This window comes from Salmo salar, chromosome ssa18 (genome assembly GCF_905237065.1).
Source record: "Salmo salar chromosome ssa18, Ssal_v3.1, whole genome shotgun sequence".
Lineage (NCBI taxonomy): Eukaryota > Metazoa > Chordata > Actinopteri > Salmoniformes > Salmonidae > Salmo > Salmo salar.
In genome coordinates, this window is record NC_059459.1 from 43,414,892 (window position 1) to 43,440,050 (window position 25,159).

A 25,159-nucleotide genomic window follows, 5' to 3' on the forward strand; every position below is an offset into this window, starting at 1 on the left:
CTGACTATTACCATGTTGTGTTGTAGGCTATATGTTCCCCCCCTGACTATTACCATGTTGTGTTGTAGGCTATATGTTCCCCCTGACTATTTCCATGTTGTGTTGTAGGCTATATGTTCCCCCCTGACTATTACCATGTTGTGTTGTAGGCTATATGTTCCCCCCTGACTATTTCCATGTTGTGTTGTAGGCTATATGTTCCCCCCTGACTATTACCATGTTGTGTTGTAGGCTATATGTTCCCCCCTGACTATTACCATGTTGTGTTGTAGGCTATATGTTCCCCCTGACTATTACCATGTTGTGTTGTAGGCTATATGTTCCCCCTGACTATTTCCATGTTGTGTTGTAGGCTATATGTTCCCCCTGACTATTACCATGTTGTGTTGTAGGCTATATGTTCCCCCCTGACTATTACCATGTTGTGTTGTAGGCTATATGTTCCCCCTGACTATTACCATGTTGTGTTGTAGGCTATATGTTCCCCCCTGACTATTACCATGTTGTGTTGTAGGCTATATGTTCCCCCCTGACTATTACCATGTTGTGTTTGTAGGCTATATGTTCCCCCCTGACTATTACCATGTTGTGTTGTAGGCTATATGTTCCCCCCTGGCTATTACCATGTTGTGTTGTAGGCTATATGTTCCCCTGACTATTACCATGTTGTGTTGTAGGCTATATGTTCCCCTGACTATTACCATGTTGTGTTGTAGGCTATATGTTCCCCCCTGACTATTACCATGTTGTGTTGTAGGCTATATGTTCCCCCTGACTATTACCATGTTGTGTTGTAGGCTATATGTTCCCCCCTGACTATTACCATGTTGTGTTGTAGGCTATATGTTCCCCCCTGACTATTACCATGTTGTGTTGTAGGCTATATGTTCCCCCCTGACTATTACCATGTTGTGTTGTAGGCTATATGTTCCCCCTGACTATTACCATGTTGTGTTGTAGGCTATATGTTCCCCCCTGACTATTACCATGTTGTGTTGTAGGCTATATGTTCCCCCCCTGACTATTACCATGTTGTGTTGTAGGCTATATGTTCCCCCCTGACTATTACCATGTTGTGTTGTAGGCTATATGTTCCCCCTGACTATTACCATGTTGTGTTGTAGGCTATATGTTCCCCCTGACTATTACCATGTTGTGTTGTAGGCTATATGTTCCCCTGACTATTACCATGTTGTGTTGTAGGCTATATGTTCCCCCCGACTATTACCATGTTGTGTTGTAGGCTATATGTTCCCCCTGACTATTACCATGTTGTGTTGTAGGCTATATGTTCCCCCCCTGACTATTACCATGTTGTGTTGTAGGCTATATGTTCCCCCCTGACTATTACCATGTTGTGTTGTAGGCTATATGTTCCCCCTGACTATTACCATGTTGTGTTGTAGGCTATATGTTCCCCCCCTGACTATTACCATGTTGTGTTGTAGGCTATATGTTCCCCCCTGACTATTCCATGTTGTGTTGTAGGCTATATGTTCCCCCCTGACTATTACCATGTTGTGTTGTAGGCTATATGTTCCCCCCTGACTATTACCATGTTGTGTTGTAGGCTATATGTTCCCCCCTGACTATTACCATGTTGTGTTGTAGGCTATATGTTCCCCCTGACTATTACCATGTTGTGTTGTAGGCTATATGTTCCCCCCTGACTATTACCATGTTGTGTTGTAGGCTATATGTTCCCCCCCTGACTATTACCATGTTGTGTTGTAGGCTATATGTTCCCCCCTGACTATTACCATGTTGTGTTGTAGGCTATATGTTCCCCCCCTGACTATTACCATGTTGTGTTGTAGGCTATATGTTCCCCCCTGACTATTACCATGTTGTGTTGTAGGCTATATGTTCCCCCCCTGACTATTACCATGTTGTGTTGTAGGCTATATGTTCCCCTGACTATTACCATGTTGTGTTGTAGGCTATATGTTCCCCCTGACTATTACCATGTTGTGTTGTAGGCTATATGTTCCCCCTGACTATTACCATGTTGTGTTGTAGGCTATATGTTCCCACCTGACTATTACCATGTTGTGTTGTAGGCTATATGTTCCCCCCTGACTATTTCCATGTTGTGTTGTAGGCTATATGTTCCCCCCTGACTATTACCATGTTGTGTTGTAGGCTATATGTTCCCCCCTGACTATTTCCATGTTGTGTTGTAGGCTATATGTTCCCCCCTGACTATTACCATGTTGTGTTGTAGGCTATATGTTCCCCCCCTGACTATTACCATGTTGTGTTGTAGGCTATATGTTCCCCCGACTATTACCATGTTGTGTTGTAGGCTATATGTTCCCCCTGACTATTACCATGTTGTGTTGTAGGCTATATGTTCCCCCCTGACTATTACCATGTTGTGTTGTAGGCTATATGTTCCCCCCTGACTATTACCATGTTGTGTTGTAGGCTATATGTTCCCCCTGACTATTTCCATGTTGTGTTGTAGGCTATATGTTCCCCCCTGACTATTACCATGTTGTGTTGTAGGCTATATGTTCCCCCTGACTATTACCATGTTGTGTTGTAGGCTATATGTTCCCCCCTGACTATTACCATGTTGTGTTGTAGGCTATATGTTCCCCCCCTGACTATTACCATGTTGTTTTGTAGGCTATATGTTCCCCCCCGACTATTACCATGTTGTGTTGTAGGCTATATGTTCCCCCTGACTATTACCATGTTATGTTGTAGGCTATATGTTCCCACCTGACTATTACCATGTTGTGTTTTAGGCTATATGTTCCCTGACTATTACCATGTTGTGTTGTAGGCTATATGTTCCCCCCTGACTATTACCATGTTGTGTTGTAGGCTATATGTTCCCCCCCCTGACTATTACCATGTTGTGTTGTAGGCTATATGTTCCCACCTGACTATTACCATGTTGTGTTGTAGGCTATATGTTCCCCCGACTATTACCATGTTGTGTTGTAGGCTATATGTTCCCCCTGACTGTTACCATGTTGTGTTGTAGGCTATATGTTCCCCCCTGACTATTACCATGTTGTGTTGTAGGCTATATGTTCCCCCTCGACTATTTCCATGTTGTGTTGTAGGCTATATGTTCCCCTGACTATTACCATGTTGTGTTGTAGGCTATATGTTCCCACCTGACTATTACCATGTTGTGTTGTAGGCTATATGTTCCCCCTGACTATTTCCATGTTGTGTTGTAGGCTATATGTTCCCCCCTGACTATTACCATGTTGTGTTGTATGCTATATTTTCCCCCCCTGACTATTTCCATGTTGTGTTGTAGGCTATATGTTCCCCCCTGACTATTACAATGTTGTGTTGTAGGCTATATGTTCCCACCTGACTATTACCATGTTGTGTTGTAGGCTATATGTTCCCCCCTGACTATTACCATGTTGTGTTGTAGGCTATATGTTCCCCCTGACTATTACCATGTTGTGTTGTAGGCTATATGTTCCCCCTGACTATTACCATGTTGTGTTGTAGGCTATATGTTCCCCCCTGACTATTACCATGTTGTGTTGTAGGCTATATGTTCCCCCCTGGCTATTTCCATGTTGTGTTGTAGGCTATATGTTCCCCCCTGACTATTACCATGTTGTGTTTTAGGCTATATGTTCCCCCTGACTATTACCATGTTGTGTTGTAGGCTATATGTTCCCCCCTGACTATTACCATGTTGTGTTGTAGGCTATATGTTCCCCCCCTGACTATTACCATGTTGTGTTGTAGGCTATATGTTCCCCCCGACTATTACCATGTTGTGTTGTAGGCTATATGTTCCCCTGACTGTTACCATGTTATGTTGTAGGCTATATGTTCCCACCTGACTATTACCATGTTGTGTTTTAGGCTATATGTTCCCCCTGACTATTACCATGTTGTGTTGTAGGCTATATGTTCCCCCTGACTATTACCATGTTGTGTTGTAGGCTATATGTTCCCCCCTGACTATTACCATGTTGTGTTGTAGGCTATATGTTCCCACCTGACTATTACCATGTTGTGTTGTAGGCTATATGTTCCCCCCCGACTATTACCATGTTGTGTTGTAGGCTATATGTTCCCCCCTGACTGTTACCATGTTATGTTGTAGGCTATATGTTCCCACCTGACTATTACCATGTTGTGTTGTAGGCTATATGTTCCCCCCTGACTATTACCATGTTGTGTTGTAGGCTATGTGTTCCCCCCTGACTATTACCATGTTGTGTTGTAGGCTATATGTTCCCACCTGACTATTACCATGTTGTGTTGTAGGCTATATGTTCCCCCCTGACTATTACCATGTTGTGTTGTAGGCTATATGTTCCCCCCTGACTATTTCCATGTTGTGTTGTAGGCTATATGTTCCCCCCTGACTATTACCATGTTGTGTTGTAGACTATATGTTCTCCCCTGACTATTACCATGTTGTGTTGTAGGCTATATGTTCCCCCCCTGACTATTTCCATGTTGTGTTGTAGGCTATATGTTCCCCCTGACTATTACCATGTTGTGTTGTAGACTATATGTTCCCCCTGACTATTACCATGTTGTGTTGTAGGCTATATGTTCCCCCCTGACTATTACCATGTTGTGTTGTAGGCTATATGTTCCCCCTGACTATTACCATGTTGTGTTGTAGGCTATATGTTCCCCCTGACTATTTCCATGTTGTGTTGTAGGCTATATGTTCCCCCCTGACTATTACCATGTTGTGTTGTAGGCTATATGTTCCCCCCCCTGACTATTTCCATGTTGTGTTGTAGGCTATATGTTCCCCCTGACTATTACCATGTTGTGTTGTAGGCTATATGTTCCCACCTGACTATTACCATGTTGTGTTGTAGGCTATATGTTCCCCCCTGACTATTACCATGTTTTGTTGTAGGCTATATGTTCCCCCCTGACTATTTCCATGTTGTGTTGTAGGCTATATGTTCCCCCTGACTATTACCATGTTGTGTTGTAGGCTATATGTTCCCCACCTGACTATTACCATGTTGTGTTGTAGGCTATATGTTCCCCCTGACTATTACCATGTTGTGTTGTAGGCTATATGTTCCCCCCCCTGACTATTACCATGTTGTGTTGTAGGCTATATGTTCCCCCCCTGACTATTACCATGTTGTGTTGTAGGCTATATGTTCCCCCCTGACTATTACCATGTTGTGTTGTAGGCTATATGTTCCCCCTGGCTATTTCCATGTTGTGTTGTAGGCTATATGTTCCCCCTGACTATTACCATGTTGTGTTTTAGGCTATATGTTCCCCCTGACTATTACCATGTTGTGTTGTAGGCTATATGTTCCCCTGACTATTTCCATGTTGTGTTGTAGGCTATATGTTCCCCTGGCTATTACCATGTTGTGTTGTAGGCTATATGTTCCCCACCTGACTATTACCATGTTGTGTTGTAGGCTATATGTTCCCCTGACTATTTCCATGTTGTGTTGTAGGCTATATGTTCCCCCTGACTATTACCATGTTGTGTTGTAGGCTATATGTTCCCCCCTGACTATTTCCATGTTGTGTTGTAGGCTATATGTTCCCCCTGACTATTACCATGTTGTGTTGTAGGCTATATGTTCCCACCTGACTATTACCATGTTGTGTTGTAGGCTATATGTTCCCCCTGACTATTACCATGTTGTGTTGTAGGCTATATGTTCCCCCCCTGACTATTACCATGTTGTGTTGTAGGCTATATGTTCCCCCCTGACTATTACCATGTTGTGTTGTAGGCTATATGTTCCCCCCGACTATTACCATGTTGTGTTGTAGGCTATATGTTCCCCCCCTGGCTATTTCCATGTTGTGTTGTAGGCTATATGTTTCCCCCTGACTATTACCATGTTGTGTTTTAGGCTATATGTTCCCCTGACTATTACCATGTTGTGTTGTAGGCTATATGTTTCCCCCCTGACTATTACCATGTTGTGTTGTAGGCTATATGTTCCCCCCTGACTATTACCATGTTGTTTTGTAGGCTATATGTTCCCCCCCGACTATTACCATGTTGTGTTGTAGGCTATATGTTCCCCCTGACTGTTACCATGTTATGTTGTAGGCTATATGTTCCCACCTGACTATTACCATGTTGTGTTTTAGGCTATATGTTCCCCTGACTATTACCATGTTGTGTTGTAGGCTATATGTTCCCCCTGACTATTACCATGTTGTGTTGTAGGCTATATGTTCCCCCCCTGACTATTACCATGTTGTGTTGTAGGCTATATGTTCCCACCTGACTATTACCATGTTGTGTTGTAGGCTATATGTTTCCCCCCCGACTATTACCATGTTGTGTTGTAGGCTATATGTTCCCCCCTGACTGTTACCATGTTATGTTGTAGGCTATATGTTTCCCCCCTGACTATTACCATGTTGTGTTGTAGGCTATATGTTCCCCCCTCGACTATTTCCATGTTGTGTTGTAGGCTATATGTTCCCCTGACTATTACCATGTTGTGTTGTAGGCTATATGTTCCCACCTGACTATTACCATGTTGTGTTGTAGGCTATATGTTCCCCTGACTATTTCCATGTTGTGTTGTAGGCTATATGTTCCCCCTGACTATTACCATGTTGTGTTGTATGCTATATTTTCCCCCCCTGACTATTTCCATGTTGTGTTGTAGGCTATATGTTCCCCCTGACTATTACAATGTTGTGTTGTAGGCTATATGTTCCCACCTGACTATTACCATGTTGTGTTGTAGGCTATATGTTCCCCTGACTATTACCATGTTGTGTTGTAGGCTATATGTTCCCCCTGACTATTACCATGTTGTGTTGTAGGCTATATGTTCCCCCTGACTATTACCATGTTGTGTTGTAGGCTATATGTTCCCCCTGACTATTACCATGTTGTGTTGTAGGCTATATGTTCCCCCCCTGGCTATTTCCATGTTGTGTTGTAGGCTATATGTTCCCCCCTGACTATTACCATGTTGTGTTTTAGGCTATATGTTCCCCTGACTATTACCATGTTGTGTTGTAGGCTATATGTTCCCCCTGACTATTACCATGTTGTGTTGTAGGCTATATGTTCCCCCCTGACTATTACCATGTTGTGTTGTAGGCTATATGTTCCCCCCGACTATTACCATGTTGTGTTGTAGGCTATATGTTCCCCCTGACTGTTACCATGTTATGTTGTAGGCTATATGTTCCCACCTGACTATTACCATGTTGTGTTTTAGGCTATATGTTCCCCCTGACTATTACCATGTTGTGTTGTAGGCTATATGTTCCCCCCTGACTATTACCATGTTGTGTTGTAGGCTATATGTTCCCCCCTGACTATTACCATGTTGTGTTGTAGGCTATATGTTCCCACCCTGACTATTACCATGTTGTGTTGTAGGCTATATGTTCCCCCGACTATTACCATGTTGTGTTGTAGGCTATATGTTCCCCCTGACTGTTACCATGTTATGTTGTAGGCTATATGTTCCCACCTGACTATTACCATGTTGTGTTGTAGGCTATATGTTCCCCCTGACTATTACCATGTTGTGTTGTAGGCTATGTGTTCCCCCCTGACTATTACCATGTTGTGTTGTAGGCTATATGTTCCCACCTGACTATTACCATGTTGTGTTGTAGGCTATATGTTCCCCCCTGACAATTACCATGTTGTTTTGTAGGCTATATGTTCCCCCCTGACTATTTCCATGTTGTGTTGTAGGCTATATGTTCCCCCCTGACTATTACCATGTTGTGTTGTAGACTATATGTTCCCCCCTGACTATTACCATGTTGTGTTGTAGGCTATATGTTCCCCCCCTGACTATTTCCATGTTGTGTTGTAGGCTATATGTTCCCCCCGACTATTACCATGTTGTGTTGTAGACTATATGTTCCCCTGACTATTACCATGTTGTGTTGTAGGCTATATGTTCCCCCCTGACTATTACCATGTTGTGTTGTAGGCTATATGTTCCCCCCCTGACTATTACCATGTTGTGTTGTAGGCTATATGTTCCCCCCTGACTATTTCCATGTTGTGTTGTAGGCTATATGTTCCCCCTGACTATTACCATGTTGTGTTGTAGGCTATATGTTCCCCCCCTGACTATTTCCATGTTGTGTTGTAGGCTATATGTTCCCCCCTGACTATTACCATGTTGTGTTGTAGGCTATATGTTCCCACCTGACTATTACCATGTTGTGTTGTAGGCTATATGTTCCCCCTGACTATTACCATGTTGTGTTGTAGGCTATATGTTCCCCCCTGACTATTTCCATGTTGTGTTGTAGGCTATATGTTCCCCCTGACTATTACCATGTTGTGTTGTAGGCTATATGTTCCCACCTGACTATTACCATGTTGTGTTGTAGGCTATATGTTCCCCCCTGACTATTACCATGTTGTGTTGTAGGCTATATGTTCCCCCCTGACTATTACCATGTTGTGTTGTAGGCTATATGTTCCCCCCCTGACTATTACCATGTTGTGTTGTAGGCTATATGTTCCCCCCTGACTATTACCATGTTGTGTTGTAGGCTATATGTTCCCCCCCTGGCTATTTCCATGTTGTGTTGTAGGCTATATGTTCCCCCCCTGACTATTACCATGTTGTGTTTTAGGCTATATGTTCCCCTGACTATTACCATGTTGTGTTGTAGGCTATATGTTCCCCTGACTATTTCCATGTTGTGTTGTAGTCTATATGTTCCCCTGGCTATTACCATGTTGTGTTGTAGGCTATATGTTCCCACCTGACTATTACCATGTTGTGTTGTAGGCTATATGTTCCCCTGACTATTTCCATGTTGTGTTGTAGGCTATATGTTCCCCCCTGACTATTACCATGTTGTGTTGTAGGCTATATGTTCCCCCCTGACTATTTCCATGTTGTGTTGTAGGCTATATGTTCCCCCCTGACTATTACCATGTTGTGTTGTAGGCTATATGTTCCCACCTGACTATTACCATGTTGTGTTGTAGGCTATATGTTCCCCCCTGACTATTACCATGTTGTGTTGTAGGCTATATGTTCCCCCCTGACTATTACCATGTTGTGTTGTAGGCTATATGTTCCCCTGACTATTACCATGTTGTGTTGTAGGCTATATGTTCCCCCCTGACTATTACCATGTTGTGTTGTAGGCTATATGTTCCCCCCTGGCTATTTCCATGTTGTGTTGTAGGCTATATGTTCCCCCCCCTGACTATTACCATGTTGTGTTTTAGGCTATATGTTCCCTGACTATTACCATGTTGTGTTGTAGGCTATATGTTCCCCCTGACTATTACCATGTTGTGTTGTAGGCTATATGTTCCCCCCCTGACTATTACCATGTTGTTTTGTAGGCTATATGTTTCCCCCCCGACTATTACCATGTTGTGTTGTAGGCTATATGTTCCCCCTGACTGTTACCATGTTATGTTGTAGGCTATATGTTCCCACCTGACTATTACCATGTTGTGTTTTAGGCTATATGTTCCCCTGACTATTACCATGTTGTGTTGTAGGCTATATGTTCCCCCCTGACTATTACCATGTTGTGTTGTAGGCTATATGTTCCCCCCCTGACTATTACCATGTTGTGTTGTAGGCTATATGTTCCCACCTGACTATTACCATGTTGTGTTGTAGGCTATATGTTCCCCCCGACTATTACCATGTTGTGTTGTAGGCTATATGTTCCCCCCTGACTGTTACCATGTTATGTTGTAGGCTATATGTTCCCCCCCTGACTATTACCATGTTGTGTTGTAGGCTATATGTTCCCCTCGACTATTTCCATGTTGTGTTGTAGGCTATATGTTCCCCTGACTATTACCATGTTGTGTTGTAGGCTATATGTTCCCACCTGACTATTACCATGTTGTGTTGTAGGCTATATGTTCCCCTGACTATTTCCATGTTGTGTTGTAGGCTATATGTTCCCCCCTGACTATTACCATGTTGTGTTGTATGCTATATTTTCCCCCCCTGACTATTTCCATGTTGTGTTGTAGGCTATATGTTCCCCCCTGACTATTACAATGTTGTGTTGTAGGCTATATGTTCCCACCTGACTATTACCATGTTGTGTTGTAGGCTATATGTTCCCCCCTGACTATTACCATGTTGTGTTGTAGGCTATATGTTCCCCCCTGACTATTACCATGTTGTGTTGTAGGCTATATGTTCCCCCCTGACTATTACCATGTTGTGTTGTAGGCTATATGTTCCCCCCTGACTATTACCATGTTGTGTTGTAGGCTATATGTTCCCCCCTGGCTATTTCCATGTTGTGTTGTAGGCTATATGTTCCCCCCTGACTATTACCATGTTGTGTTTTAGGCTATATGTTCCCCTGACTATTACCATGTTGTGTTGTAGGCTATATGTTCCCCCTGACTATTACCATGTTGTGTTGTAGGCTATATGTTCCCCCCCTGACTATTACCATGTTGTGTTGTAGGCTATATGTTCCCCCCCCGACTATTACCATGTTGTGTTGTAGGCTATATGTTCCCCCCTGACTGTTACCATGTTATGTTGTAGGCTATATGTTCCCACCTGACTATTACCATGTTGTGTTTTAGGCTATATGTTCCCCCTGACTATTACCATGTTGTGTTGTAGGCTATATGTTCCCCCCTGACTATTACCATGTTGTGTTGTAGGCTATATGTTCCCCCTGACTATTACCATGTTGTGTTGTAGGCTATATGTTCCCACCTGACTATTACCATGTTGTGTTGTAGGCTATATGTTCCCCCCGACTATTACCATGTTGTGTTGTAGGCTATATGTTCCCCCCTGACTGTTACCATGTTATGTTGTAGGCTATATGTTCCCACCTGACTATTACCATGTTGTGTTGTAGGCTATATGTTCCCCCCTGACTATTACCATGTTGTGTTGTAGGCTATGTGTTCCCCCCTGACTATTACCATGTTGTGGTGTAGGCTATATGTTACCACCTGACTATTACCATGTTGTGTTGTAGGCTATATGTTCCCCCTTGACAATTACCATGTTGTTTTGTAGGCTATATGTTCCCCCCTGACTATTTCCATGTTGTGTTGTAGGCTATATGTTCCCCCCCTGACTATTACCATGTTGTGTTGTAGACTATATGTTCTCCCCCTGACTATTACCATGTTGTGTTGTAGGCTATATGTTCCCCCCTGACTATTTCCATGTTGTGTTGTAGGCTATATGTTCCCCCTGACTATTACCATGTTGTGTTGTAGACTATATGTTCCCCCTGACTATTACCATGTTGTGTTGTAGGCTATATGTTCCCCCCCTGACTATTACCATGTTGTGTTGTAGGCTATATGTTCCCCCCTGACTATTACCATGTTGTGTTGTAGGCTATATGTTCCCCCCTGACTATTTCCATGTTGTGTTGTAGGCTATATGTTCCCCCTGACTATTACCATGTTGTGTTGTAGGCTATATGTTCCCCCCTGACTATTTCCATGTTGTGTTGTAGGCTATATGTTCCCCCCTGACTATTACCATGTTGTGTTGTAGGCTATATGTTCCCCCTGACTATTTCCATGTTGTGTTTTAGACTATATGTTCCCCCCTGACTATTTCCATGTTGTGTTGTAGACTATATGTTCCCCCCTGACTATTTCCATGTTGTGTTGTAGGCTATATGTTCCCCCCTGACTATTTCCATGTTGTGTTGTAGGCTATATGTTCCCCCCGACTATTACCATGTTGTGTTGTAGGCTATATGTTCCCACCTGACTATTACCATGTTGTGTTGTAGGCTATATGTTCCCCCCTGACTATTACCATGTTGTGTTGTAGGCTATATGTTCCCCCCCTGACTATTACCATGTTGTGTTGTAGGCTATATGTTCCCCCCTGACTATTACCATGTTGTGTTGTAGGCTATATGTTCCCCCTGACTATTACCATGTTGTGTTGTAGGCTATATGTTCCCCCCCTGGCTATTTCCATGTTGTGTTGTAGGCTATATGTTCCCCCCTGACTATTACCATGTTGTGTTTTAGGCTATATGTTCCCCTGACTATTACCATGTTGTGTTGTAGGCTATATGTTCCCCCCTGACTATTACCATGTTGTGTTGTAGGCTATATGTTCCCCCCTGACTATTACCATGTTGTGTTGTAGGCTATATGTTCCCCCCGACTATTACCATGTTGTGTTGTAGGCTATATGTTCCCCCTGACTGTTACCATGTTATGTTGTAGGCTATATGTTCCCACCTGACTATTACCATGTTGTGTTTTAGGCTATATGTTCCCCTGACTATTACCATGTTGTGTTGTAGGCTATATGTTCCCCCTGACTATTACCATGTTGTGTTGTAGGCTATATGTTCCCCCCTGACTATTACCATGTTGTGTTGTAGGCTATATGTTCCCCACCTGACTATTACCATGTTGTGTTGTAGGCTATATGTTCCCCCCGACTATTACCATGTTGTGTTGTAGGCTATATGTTCCCCCTGACTGTTACCATGTTATGTTGTAGGCTATATGTTCCCCCCTGACTATTACCATGTTGTGTTGTAGGCTATATGTTCCCCCCGACTATTTCCATGTTGTGTTGTAGGCTATATATTCCCCCTGACTATTACCATGTTGTGTTGTAGGCTATATGTTCCCACCTGACTATTACCATGTTGTGTTGTAGGCTATATGTTCCCCCTGACTATTTCCATGTTGTGTTGTAGGCTATATGTTCCCCCCTGACTATTACCATGTTGTGTTGTAGGCTATATGTTCCCCCCTGACTGTTACCATGTTATGTTGTAGGCTATATGTTCCCACCTGACTATTACCATGTTGTGTTTTAGGCTATATGTTCCCCCCTGACTATTACCATGTTGTGTTGTAGGCTATATGTTCCCCCTGACTATTACCATGTTGTGTTGTAGGCTATATGTTCCCCCCTGACTATTACCATGTTGTGTTGTAGGCTATATGTTCCCACCTGACTATTACCATGTTGTGTTGTAGGCTATATGTTCCCCCCGACTATTACCATGTTGTGTTGTAGGCTATATGTTCCCCCTGACTGTTACCATGTTATGTTGTAGGCTATATGTTCCCCCTGACTATTACCATGTTGTGTTGTAGGCTATATGTTCCCCCCCCGACTATTTCCATGTTGTGTTGTAGGCTATATGTTCCCCTGACTATTACCATGTTGTGTTGTAGGCTATATGTTCCCACCTGACTATTACCATGTTGTGTTGTAGGCTATATGTTCCCCTGACTATTTCCATGTTGTGTTGTAGGCTATATGTTCCCCCCTGACTATTACCATGTTGTGTTGTATGCTATATTTTCCCCCCTGACTATTTCCATGTTGTGTTGTAGGCTATATGTTCCCCCCCTGACTATTACAATGTTGTGTTGTAGGCTATATGTTCCCACCTGACTATTACCATGTTGTGTTGTAGGCTATATGTTCCCCCCTGACTATTACCATGTTGTGTTGTAGGCTATATGTTCCCCCCTGACTATTACCATGTTGTGTTGTAGGCTATATGTTCCCCCCTGACTATTACCATGTTGTGTTGTAGGCTATATGTTCCCCCCTGACTATTACCATGTTGTGTTGTAGGCTATATGTTCCCCCTGGGCTATTTCCATGTTGTGTTGTAGGCTATATGTTCCCCCTGACTATTACCATGTTGTGTTTTAGGCTATATGTTCCCCTGACTATTACCATGTTGTGTTGTAGGCTATATGTTCCCCCTGACTATTACCATGTTGTGTTGTAGGCTATATGTTCCCCCCTGACTATTACCATGTTGTGTTGTAGGCTATATGTTTCCCCCGACTATTACCATGTTGTGTTGTAGGCTATATGTTCCCCCTGACTGTTACCATGTTATGTTGTAGGCTATATGTTTCCCCACCTGACTATTACCATGTTGTGTTTTAGGCTATATGTTCCCCTGACTATTACCATGTTGTGTTGTAGGCTATATGTTCCCCCCTGACTATTACCATGTTGTGTTGTAGGCTATATGTTCCCCCCCTGACTATTACCATGTTGTGTTGTAGGCTATATGTTCCCACCTGACTATTACCATGTTGTGTTGTAGGCTATATGTTCCCCCCCCGACTATTACCATGTTGTGTTGTAGGCTATATGTTCCCCCTGACTGTTACCATGTTATGTTGTAGGCTATATGTTCCCACCTGACTATTACCATGTTGTGTTGTAGGCTATATGTTCCCCCTGACTATTACCATGTTGTGTTGTAGGCTATGTGTTCCCCCCTGACTATTACCATGTTGTGGTGTAGGCTATATGTTCCCCACCTGACTATTACCATGTTGTGTTGTAGGCTATATGTTCCCCCTTGACAATTACCATGTTGTTTTGTAGGCTATATGTTCCCCCCTGACTATTTCCATGTTGTGTTGTAGGCTATATGTTCCCCCCCTGACTATTACCATGTTGTGTTGTAGACTATATGTTCTCCCCCTGACTATTACCATGTTGTGTTGTAGGCTATATGTTCCCCCCCTGACTATTTCCATGTTGTGTTGTAGGCTATATGTTCCCCCCTGACTATTACCATGTTGTGTTGTAGGCTATATGTTCCCCCTGACTATTACCATGTTGTGTTGTAGGCTATATGTTCCCCCCTGACTATTACCATGTTGTGTTGTAGGCTATATGTTCCCCCCTGACTATTACCATGTTGTGTTGTAGGCTATATGTTCCCCCTGACTATTTCCATGTTGTGTTGTAGGCTATATGTTCCCCCTGACTATTACCATGTTGTGTTGTAGGCTATATGTTCCCCCTGACTATTTCCATGTTGTGTTGTAGGCTATATGTTCCCCCCCTGACTATTACCATGTTGTGTTGTAGGCTATATGTTCCCCCCCTGACTATTTCCATGTTGTGTTTTAGACTATATGTTCCCCCCTGACTATTTCCATGTTGTGTTGTAGACTATATGTTCCCCCCTGACTATTTCCATGTTGTGTTGTAGGCTATATGTTCCCCCCCTGACTATTTCCATGTTGTGTTGTAGGCTATATGTTCCCCCCTGACTATTACCATGTTGTGTTGTAGGCTATATGTTCCCACCTGACTATTACCATGTTGTGTTGTAGGCTATATGTTCCCCCCTGACTATTACCATGTTGTGTTGTAGGCTATATGTTCCCCCCCTGACTATTACCATGTTGTGTTGTAGGCTATATGTTCCCCCCTGACTATTACCATGTTGTGTTGTAGGCTATATGTTCCCCCCTGACTATTACCATGTTGTGTTGTAGGCTATATGTTCCCCCCCTGACTATTTCCATGTTGTGTTGTAGGCTATATGTTCCCCCCTGACTATTACCATGTTGTGTTTTAGGCTATATGTTCCCCTGACTATTACCATGTTGTGTTGTAGGCTATATGTTCCCCCCTGACTATTACCATGTTGTGTTGTAGGCTATATGTTCCCCCCCTGACTATTACCATGTTGTGTTGTAGGCTATATGTTCCCCCCGACTATTACCATGTTGTGTTGTAGGCTATATGTTCCCCCCTGACTGTTACCATGTTATGTTGTAGGCTATATGTTCCCACCTGACTATTACCATGTTGTGTTTTAGGCTATATGTTCCCCCTGACTATTACCATGTTGTGTTGTAGGCTATATGTTCCCCCCCTGACTATTACCATGTTGTGTTGTAGGCTATATGTTCCCCCCCCTGACTATTACCATGTTGTGTTGTAGGCTATATGTTCCCACCTGACTATTACCATGTTGTGTTGTAGGCTATATGTTCCCCCCCGACTATTACCATGTTGTGTTGTAGGCTATATGTTCCCCCTGACTGTTACCATGTTATGTTGTAGGCTATATGTTCCCCCCCTGACTATTACCATGTTGTGTTGTAGGCTATATGTTCCCCCCCGACTATTTCCATGTTGTGTTGTAGGCTATATATTCCCCTGACTATTACCATGTTGTGTTGTAGGCTATATGTTCCCACCTGACTATTACCATGTTGTGTTGTAGGCTATATGTTCCCCCTGACTATTTCCATGTTGTGTTGTAGGCTATATGTTCCCCCTGACTATTACCATGTTGTGTTGTAGGCTATATGTTCCCCCCTGACTATTTCCATGTTGTGTTGTAGGCTATATGTTCCCCCCTGACTATTACCATGTTGTGTTGTAGGCTATATGTTCCCCCCTGACTATTACCATGTTGTGTTGTAGGCTATATGTTCCCCCCCTGACTATTAGCATGTTGTGTTGTAGGCTATATGTTCCCCCCTGACTATTACCATGTTGTGTTGTAGGCTATATGTTCCCCCCCTGACTATTACCATGTTGTGTTGTAGGCTATATGTTCCCCCCCTGACTATTACCATGTTGTGTTGTAGGCTATATGTTCCCCCCTGGCTATTTCCATGTTGTGTTGTAGGCTATATGTTCCCCCCCTGACTATTACCATGTTGTGTTTTAGGCTATATGTTCCCCTGACTATTACCATGTTGTGTTGTAGGCTATATGTTCCCCCCTGACTATTACCATGTTGTGTTGTAGGCTATATGTTCCCCCCTGACTATTACCATGTTGTGTTGTAGGCTATATGTTCCCCCCGACTATTACCATGTTGTGTTGTAGGCTATATGTTCCCCCTGACTATTACCATGTTGTGTTGTAGGCTATATGTTCCCACCTGACTATTACCATGTTGTGTTTTAGGCTATATGTTCCCCTGACTATTACCATGTTGTGTTGTAGGCTATATGTTCCCCCCTGACTATTACCATGTTGTGTTGTAGGCTATATGTTCCCCCCCGACTATTACCATGTTGTGTTGTAGGCTATATGTTCCCCCCTGACTATTACCATGTTGTGTTTTAGGATATATGTTCCCACCAGACTATTTCCATGTTGTTTTGTAGGCTATATGTTCCCCCCTGACTATTACCATGTTGTGTTGTAGGCTATATGTTCCCCCTGACTATTACCATGTTGTGTTGTAGGCTATATGTTCCCCCCTGACTATTACCATGTTGTGTTGTAGGCTATATGTTCCCCCCTGACTATTACCATGTTGTGTTGTAGGCTATATGTTCCCCCCTGACTATTGCCATGTTGTGTTGTAGGCTATATGTTCCCACCTGACTATTACCATGTTGTGTTGTAGGCTATATGTTCCCCCCTTGACTATTACCATGTTGTGTTGTAGACTATATGTTCCCCCCTGACTATTACCATGTTGTGTTGTAGGCTATATGTTCCCCCCCTGACTATTACCATGTTGTGTTGTAGACTATATGTTCCCCCCCTGACTATTACCATGTTGTGTTGTAGGCTATATGTTCCCCCCTGACTATTACCATGTTGTGTTGTAGGCTATATGTTCCCCCCTGACTATTTCCATGTTGTGTTGTAGGCTATATGTTCCCCCCCTGACTATTTCCATGTTGTGTTGTAGGCTATATGTTCCCCCCCTGACTATTTCCATGTTGTGTTGTAGGCTATATGTTCCCCCCTGACTATTACCATGTTGTGTTGTAGGCTATATGTTCCCACCTGACTATTACCATGTTGTGTTGTAGGCTATATGTCCCCCCTGACTATTACCATGTTGTGTTGTAGGCTATATGTTCCCCCCCTGACTATTACCATGTTGTGTTGTAGGCTATATGTTCCCACCTGACTATTACCATGTTGTGTTGTAGGCTATATGTTCCCCCCTGACTATTACCATGTTGTGTTGTAGGCTATATGTTCCCCCTGACTATTACCATGTTGTGTTGTAGGCTATATGTTCCCCCCTGACTATTACCATGTTGTGTTGTATGCTATATGTTCCCCCTGACTATTACCATGTTGTGTTGTAGGCTATATGTTCCCCCCTGGCTATTTCCATGTTGTGTTGTAGGCTATATGTTCCCCCCTGACTATTACCATGTTGTGTTTTAGGCTATATGTTCCCCACCAGACTATTTCCATGTTGTTTTGTAGGCTATATGTTCCCCCTGACTATTACCATGTTGTGTTGTAGGCTATATGTTCCCCCCCTGACTATTACCATGTTGTGTTGTAGGCTATATGTTCCCACCTGACTATTACCATGTTGTGTTGTAGGCTATATGTTCCCCCCTGACTATTACCATGTTGTGTTGTAGGCTATATGTTCCCCTGACTATTACCATGTTGTGTTGTAGGCTATATGTTCCCCCCTGACTATTACCATGTTGTGTTGTAGGCTATATGTTCCCCCCCTGACTATTACCATGTTGTGTTGTAGGCAATATGTTCCCCCCCGACTATTACCATGTTGTGTTGTAGGCTATATGTTCCCCCTGACTGTTACCATGTTATGTTGTAGGCTATATGTTCCCACCTGACTATTACCATGTTGTGTTGTAGGCTATATGTTCCCCCCTGACTATTACCATGTTGTGTTGTAGGCTATATGTTCCCCCCCTGACTATTGCCATGTTGTGTTGTAGGCTATATGTTCCCACCCTGACTATTACCATGTTGTGTTGTAGGCTATATGTTCCCCCCTTGACTATTACCATGTTGTGTTGTAGGCTATATGTTCCCCCCTGACTATTACCATGTTGTGTTGTAGGCTATATGTTCCCCCCCTGACTATTACCATGTTGTGTTGTAGACTATATGTTCCCCCCTGACTATTACCATGTTGTGTTGTAGGCTATATGTTCCCCCCTGACTATTACCATGTTGTGTTGTAGGCTATATGTTCCCCCCTGACTATTTCCATGTTGTGTTGTAGGCTATATGTTCCCCCCCTGACTATTTCCATGTTGTGTTGTAGGCTATATGTTCCCCCCTGACTATTTCCATGTTGTGTTGTAGGCTATATGTTCCCCCCTGACTATTACCATGTTGTGTTGTAGGCTATATGTTCCCCCCTGACTATTACCATGTTGTGTTGTAGGCTATATGTCCCCCCCTGACTATTACCATGTTGTGTTGTAGGCTATATGTTCCCCCCTGACTATTACCATGTTGTGTTGTAGGCTATATGTTCCCCCCTGACTATTACCATGTTGTGTTGTAGGCTATATGTTCCCCCCTGACTATTACCATGTTGTGTTGTAGGCTATATGTTCCCCCCTGACTATTACCATGTTGTGTTGTAGGCTATATGATCCCCCTGACTGTTACCATGTTATGTTGTAGGCTATATGTTCCCACCTGACTATTACCATGTTGTGTTGTAGGCTATATGTTCCCACCTGACTATTTCCATGTTGTGTTGTAGGCTATATGTTCCCCCCTGACTATTACCATGTTGTGTTGTAGGCTATATGTTCCCCCCCTGACTATTACCATGTTGTGTTGTAGGCTATATGTTCCCACCTGACTATTACCATGTTGTGTTGTAGCCTATATGTTCCCCCCTGACTATTACCATGTTGTGTTGTCGTCTATATGTTCCCCCTTGACTATTACCATGTTGTGTTGTAGGCTATATGTTCCCCCCCTGACTATTACCATGTTGTGTTGTAGACTATATGTTCCCCCTGACTATTACCATGTTGTGTTGTAGGCTATATGTTCCCCCCTGACTATTACCATGTTGTGTTGTAGGCTATATGTTCCCCCCTGACTATTACCATGTTGTGTTGTAGGCTATATGTTCCCCCCTGACTATTACCATGTTGTGTTGTAGGCTATATGTTCCCCCCTGACTATTACCATGTTGTGTTGTAGGCTATATGTTCCCCCCTGACTATTTCCATGTTGTGTTGTAGGCTATATGTTCCCCCCCTGACTATTACCATGTTGTGTTGTAGGCTATATGTTCCCCCTGACTATTACCATGTTGTGTTGTAGGCTATATGTTCCCCCCTGACTATTACCATGTTGTGTTGTAGGCTATATGTTCCCCCTGACTATTTCCATGTTGTGTTGTAGGCTATATGTTCCCCCCTGACTATTACCATGTTGTGTTGTAGGCTATATGTTCCCCCCCCTGACTATTACCATGTTGTGTTGTAGGCTATATGTTCCCCCCCTGACTATTACCATGTTGTGTTGTAGACTATATGTTCCCCCCTGACTATTACCATGTTGTGTTGTAGGCTATATGTTCCCACCTGACTATTACCATGTTGTGTTGTAGACTATATGTTCCCCCCCTGACTATTACCATGTTGTGTTGTAGGCTATATGTCCCCCCCTGACTATTTCCATGTTGTGTTGTAGACTATATGTTCCCCCCCTGACTATTTCCATGTTGTGTTGTAGACTATATGTTCCCCCCTGACTATTACCATGTTGTGTTGTAGGCTATATGTTCCCCTGACTATTACCATGTTGTGTTGTAGGCTATATGTTCCCCTGACTATTACCATGTTGTGTTGTAGGCTATATGTCCCTCCCTGACTATTACCATGTTGTGTTGTAGGCTATATGTTCCCCCCTGACTATTACCATGTTGTGTTGTAGGCTATATGTTCCCCCCCTGACTATTACCATGTTGTGTTGTAGGCTATATTTTCCCACCCTGACTATTACCATGTTGTGTTGTAGGCTATATGTTCCCCCCCTGACTATTACCATGTTGTGTTGTAGGCTATATGTTCCCACCTGACTATTACCATGTTGTGTTCTAGGCTATATGTTCCCCTGACTATTACCATGTTGTGTTGTAGACTATATGTTCCCCCCCCTGACTATTACCATGTTGTGTTGTAGACTATATGTTCCCCCTGACTATTTCCATGTTGTGTTGTAGGCTATATGTTCCCCCTGACTATTACCATGTTGTGTTCTAGGCTATATGTTCCCCTGACTATTACCATGTTGTGTTGTAGGCTATATGTTCCCCCCCCTGACTATTACCATGTTGTGTTGTAGACTATATGTTCCCCCCTGACTATTTCCATGTTGTGTTGTAGGCTATATGTTCTCCCCTGACTATTACCATGTTGTGTTGTAGGCTATATGTTCCCCCTGACTATTACCATGTTGTGTTGTAGACTATATGTTCCCCCCTGACTATTACCATGTTGTGTTGTAGGCTATATGTTCCCCCCTGACTATTACCATGTTGTGTTGTAGGCTATATGTTCCCCCCTGACTATTACCATGTTGTGTTGTAGGCTATATGTTCCCCCCTGACTATTACCATGTTGTGTTGTAGGCTATATGTTCCCCCCTGACTATTACCATGTTGTGTTGTAGGCTATATGTTCCCCCCTGACTATTACCATGTTGTGTTGTAGGCTATATGTTCCCACCTGACTATTACCATGTTGTGTTGTAGGCTATATGTTCCCCCCTGACTATTACCATGTTGTGTTGTAGGCTATATGTTCCCCCCCTGACTATTACCATGTTGTGTTGTAGACTATATGTTCCCCCCCTGACTATTACCATGTTGTGTTGTAGGCTATATGTTCCCCCCCTGACTATTACCATGTTGTGTTGTAGGCTATATGTTCCCTCCTGACTATTACCATGTTTTGTAGTAGGCTATATGTTCCCTCCTGACTATTACCATGTTGTGTTGTAGGCTATATGTCCCTCCCTGACTATTACCATGTTGTGTTTCAGAGACCGGCAGCAAGTGGGGTGACGTGGGTCTGGGGTGTTATGGAGCCCTGCATCACCAGAGACCCTCAGTGGAGTCCAGTTGCCTGGAGAGCCTGTGGGATGTCCTACCCTTTGAGGTTCTTCCCCCCCACTACTACCAGAGCCCAGTCCGCTGGGGGGACAGAGATGCAGGACTGCGTCCCACCAGCATCACCTCCATCCCAGGCACCATCACCAGTCTGCTACAGGACCTGAGCCTGGGTGAGGCTTCAGCCGCTTCAGCCTCCTCACCCTCCACCGCTCCACCCTCCAAGCGCCAGTGCCACTCCCTCTCCTGCTCAGAGGACCTGGGAGGCTGTCGGTCGGCCTGGAGGCCCCAGGGGTCCGGGGGTGTGGACGGCTGTGGCGAAGAGGCGATGCCACAGCGGAGGAAGTGTCCAGAGAGGATTTGCAACAGGAGGAGGGACACGCTCTCAGCAGCTTGGGTTCCCTGCCATGCAGCGTAGCTCCAGCTTCAGCCTGCCAGCTCGCTCCAACACCCTCTCCCTGGATCTCCCTGGCTTTACCCCCAGCCCTTCCTACTTCAGCGGCTTAGCCCCGCCCTCTTACTCCTCCCTGTCCTCAGAACCCCCCAGGCCCTTCCTCTACCTCTCTCATGAACAGATCTGCCTCCCAGAGATCCAGGGAGGCCCGGCGTCGCACCTGAGCTCCCCAGACTCCACCCCAGAGATGAAGCGTCGTGCTGGGCAAGGGGGGCTGGCCCGGAGTCGCTCTCAGCCCTGCGTCCTCAACGACAAGAAGATGGGTATGAAGCGGAGGAGACCAGCCGACTCACACAAACAGAGGCCTTCTCTGGACCTGACCAAGATGACACAGGTTAGAAGGGGAATACTATCGTGGGTTTACGTGTGCTGTAATTCATGCTAATTAGTAGACTAATTAAGGGGTCTGGACTCTCTACATGGTTTGGTGGCTACATAAGGGACTGGAGACTCTCGTGAGTCTACATAACATGGTCATAACTCCAGTAGTCTCTTTGGGTCAATGACCTGAGAGTCAGCCTCAGTAAATGGCCAACCCAGCTGGAGGGTCTGGTCTGCTAGCTAGCTCAGTCAGTCAGCCACACTCCCAGCTGGAGGATCTGGTCTGCTAGCTAGCTCAGTCAGTCAGCCACACTCTCAGCTGGAGGGTCTGGTCTGCTAGCTAGCTCAATCAGTCAGCCACACTCCCAGCTGGAGGATCTGGTCTGCTAGCTAGCTCAGTCAGTCAGCCACACTCCCAGCTGGAGGATCTGGTCTGCTAGCTAGCTCAGTCAGTCAGCCACACTCCCAGCTGGAGGATCTGGTCTGCTAGCTAGCTCAAATCTTTCCTGTACTGTTGGGTAAACCAAACAAAAAGGTCAAGATGTGTGTGTGTGTGTGTGTGTGTGTGTGTGTGTGTGTGTGTGTGTGTGTGTGTGTGTGTGTGTGTGTGTGTGTGTGTGTGTGTGTGTGTGTGTGTGTGTCTTCTTCAACCACTATTATTGAACAAGTCCAATACTGTCCGTCTAGCCAGCGAAATATTGCATCTCCATGGAAACCAACTGTAGGGTAACATGCCAATGCTGCTCATGGGGACTGACTGAGTATGTCTGTTCAATATCCTGCATGTTGTGTAAATCTCTCTGCTCTCTACCCCAGTCCAGTCCTGGTTTGCTTTAGTTTCTGCTTTTTCCTGTGTGACCAAAATACATTTTTTGTTGTTGTTGTTTTTATCCACAGAAACTTCGGAATTTCCAAAGCCTCAGCTGCCCTGGCATCACTGGGGACGACAGCTATCAATCAACCCAGTGCCCGATCCCTCTGAGGACCACTGACCAATCTGAGACTGACTTCGCCTCCCCAGGCGATCAGGGATTGGACGGTCCGACCGCCAGCTCCAAAGAGGGCGGAGTCGTCACCGGTGTCTCTGGGGAGGAGGATCCAGCCATCTCCATCGAGGAGCTGGATTGGCTGAGCTCCCCGGTCTGCGATGACGTGACAGCCACTGGCATTAGGAAGGATGTGTATCAGCTGGGAGGAGATCTGGACATCGATCAGATCGAGAGGAACTGAACCGGGTCGTGTTCATTAGGCACCAAACGGAAGAAAACAGACTGAAACGGGGAGGGTGAACCTGGATATGTCCAATGAGAAATGCTGCAAAATGTTACTGCATATTTTTTTCTCATGTTCCCGAATGAATATGACCCTGAACTATACTTACCACCCTCAGGGGAAAGGGGCTGAATGAATATGACCCTGAACTATACTTACCACCCTCAGGGGAATGGGACTGAATGAATATGACCCTGAACTATGCTTACCACCCTCAGGGGAAAGGGACTGAATGAATATGACCCTGAACTATACTTACCACCCTCAGGGGAAAGGGACTGAATGAATATGACCTTGAACTATACTTACCACCCTCAGGGGAATGGGACTGAATGAACATGACCTTGAACTATACTTACCACCCTCAGGGGAATGGGACTGAATGAACATGACCCTGAACTATACTTACCACCCTCAGGGGAATGGGACTGAATGAATATGACCCTGAACTATACTTACCACCCTCAGGGGAAAGGGACTGAATGAATATGACCCTGAACTATACTTACCACCCTCAGGGGAATGGGACTGAATGAATATGACCATGAACTATACTTAGCACCCTCAGGGGAAAGGGACTGAATGAATATGACCCTGAACTATACTTACCACCCTCAGGGGAAAGGGACTGAATGAACATGACCTTGAACTATACTTACCACCCTCAGGGGAATGGGACTGTGAAAGGAAAGAGGAGTTGGGTGGTACAGTAGGTAAACCCTGCTAACATTCTTAAAGGACAAAGACAAGTAGAGTACAGTAGTCCATGTGAAGGGACCAGGCCCGGCTCCTGCTCTGTCTAAACCCTGTAGAGTACAGTAGTCCATGTGAAGGGACCAGGCTCCTGCTCTGTCTAAACCCTGTAGAGTACAGTAGTCCATGTGAAGGGACCAGGCTCTGTCTAAACCCTGTAGAGTACAGTAGTCCATGTGAAGGGACCAGGCTCTGTCTAAACCCTGTAGAGTACAGTAGTCCATGTGAAGGGACCAGGCTCTGTCTAAACCCTGTAGAGTATAGTAGTCCATGTGAAGGGACCAGGTCATGTCTCTGGGAGTGAAAGGTGAAGGAGGGTCTCTGGCTGTTGTCTGTCTGGGCTATCAGCATTTATCTCTTAGCCTGAATGCTTTATTTATAACGATGTACTGGGTATGAACAGAATACACAGCTGGTTACTATAACGATGTACTGGGTATGAACAGAATAAACAGCTGGTTACTATAACGATGTACTGGGTATGAACAGAATAAACAGCTGGTTACTATAACGATGTACTGGGTATGAACAGAATACACAGCTGGTTTGTATAAATTCTCTGCACTAGGACTAGTGGATGTCGTCCCAATCGGTCACCTAAACCCGATGCACGTGGGGATCTGAGATAATTTGACCGGTGCAATCAATAAATTATTTATAATTACTAGGTCAATCAATATGGTAGTAGCTCCCGCCCCTTTCCCTCTGATAGGCTAGGCGGAAGTTTCACCCTATTGCCTATACCAATCAAATCCTCTCCGAGGGCGTAGGGACCTGTCTGGGATTGGGCTCTGTTCT

The 25,159-nt window shown here is 44.4% G+C and overlaps 1 pseudogene; it reads left to right on the forward strand.

Annotated features, from left to right (window-relative positions):
* The window catches only part of LOC106577409 (protein FAM53B-like), a 94,136-nt pseudogene extending 69,267 nt beyond the window's left edge, over window positions 1–24,869 (forward strand).
* The last annotated feature ends 290 nt before the right edge of the window (window positions 24,870–25,159 follow it).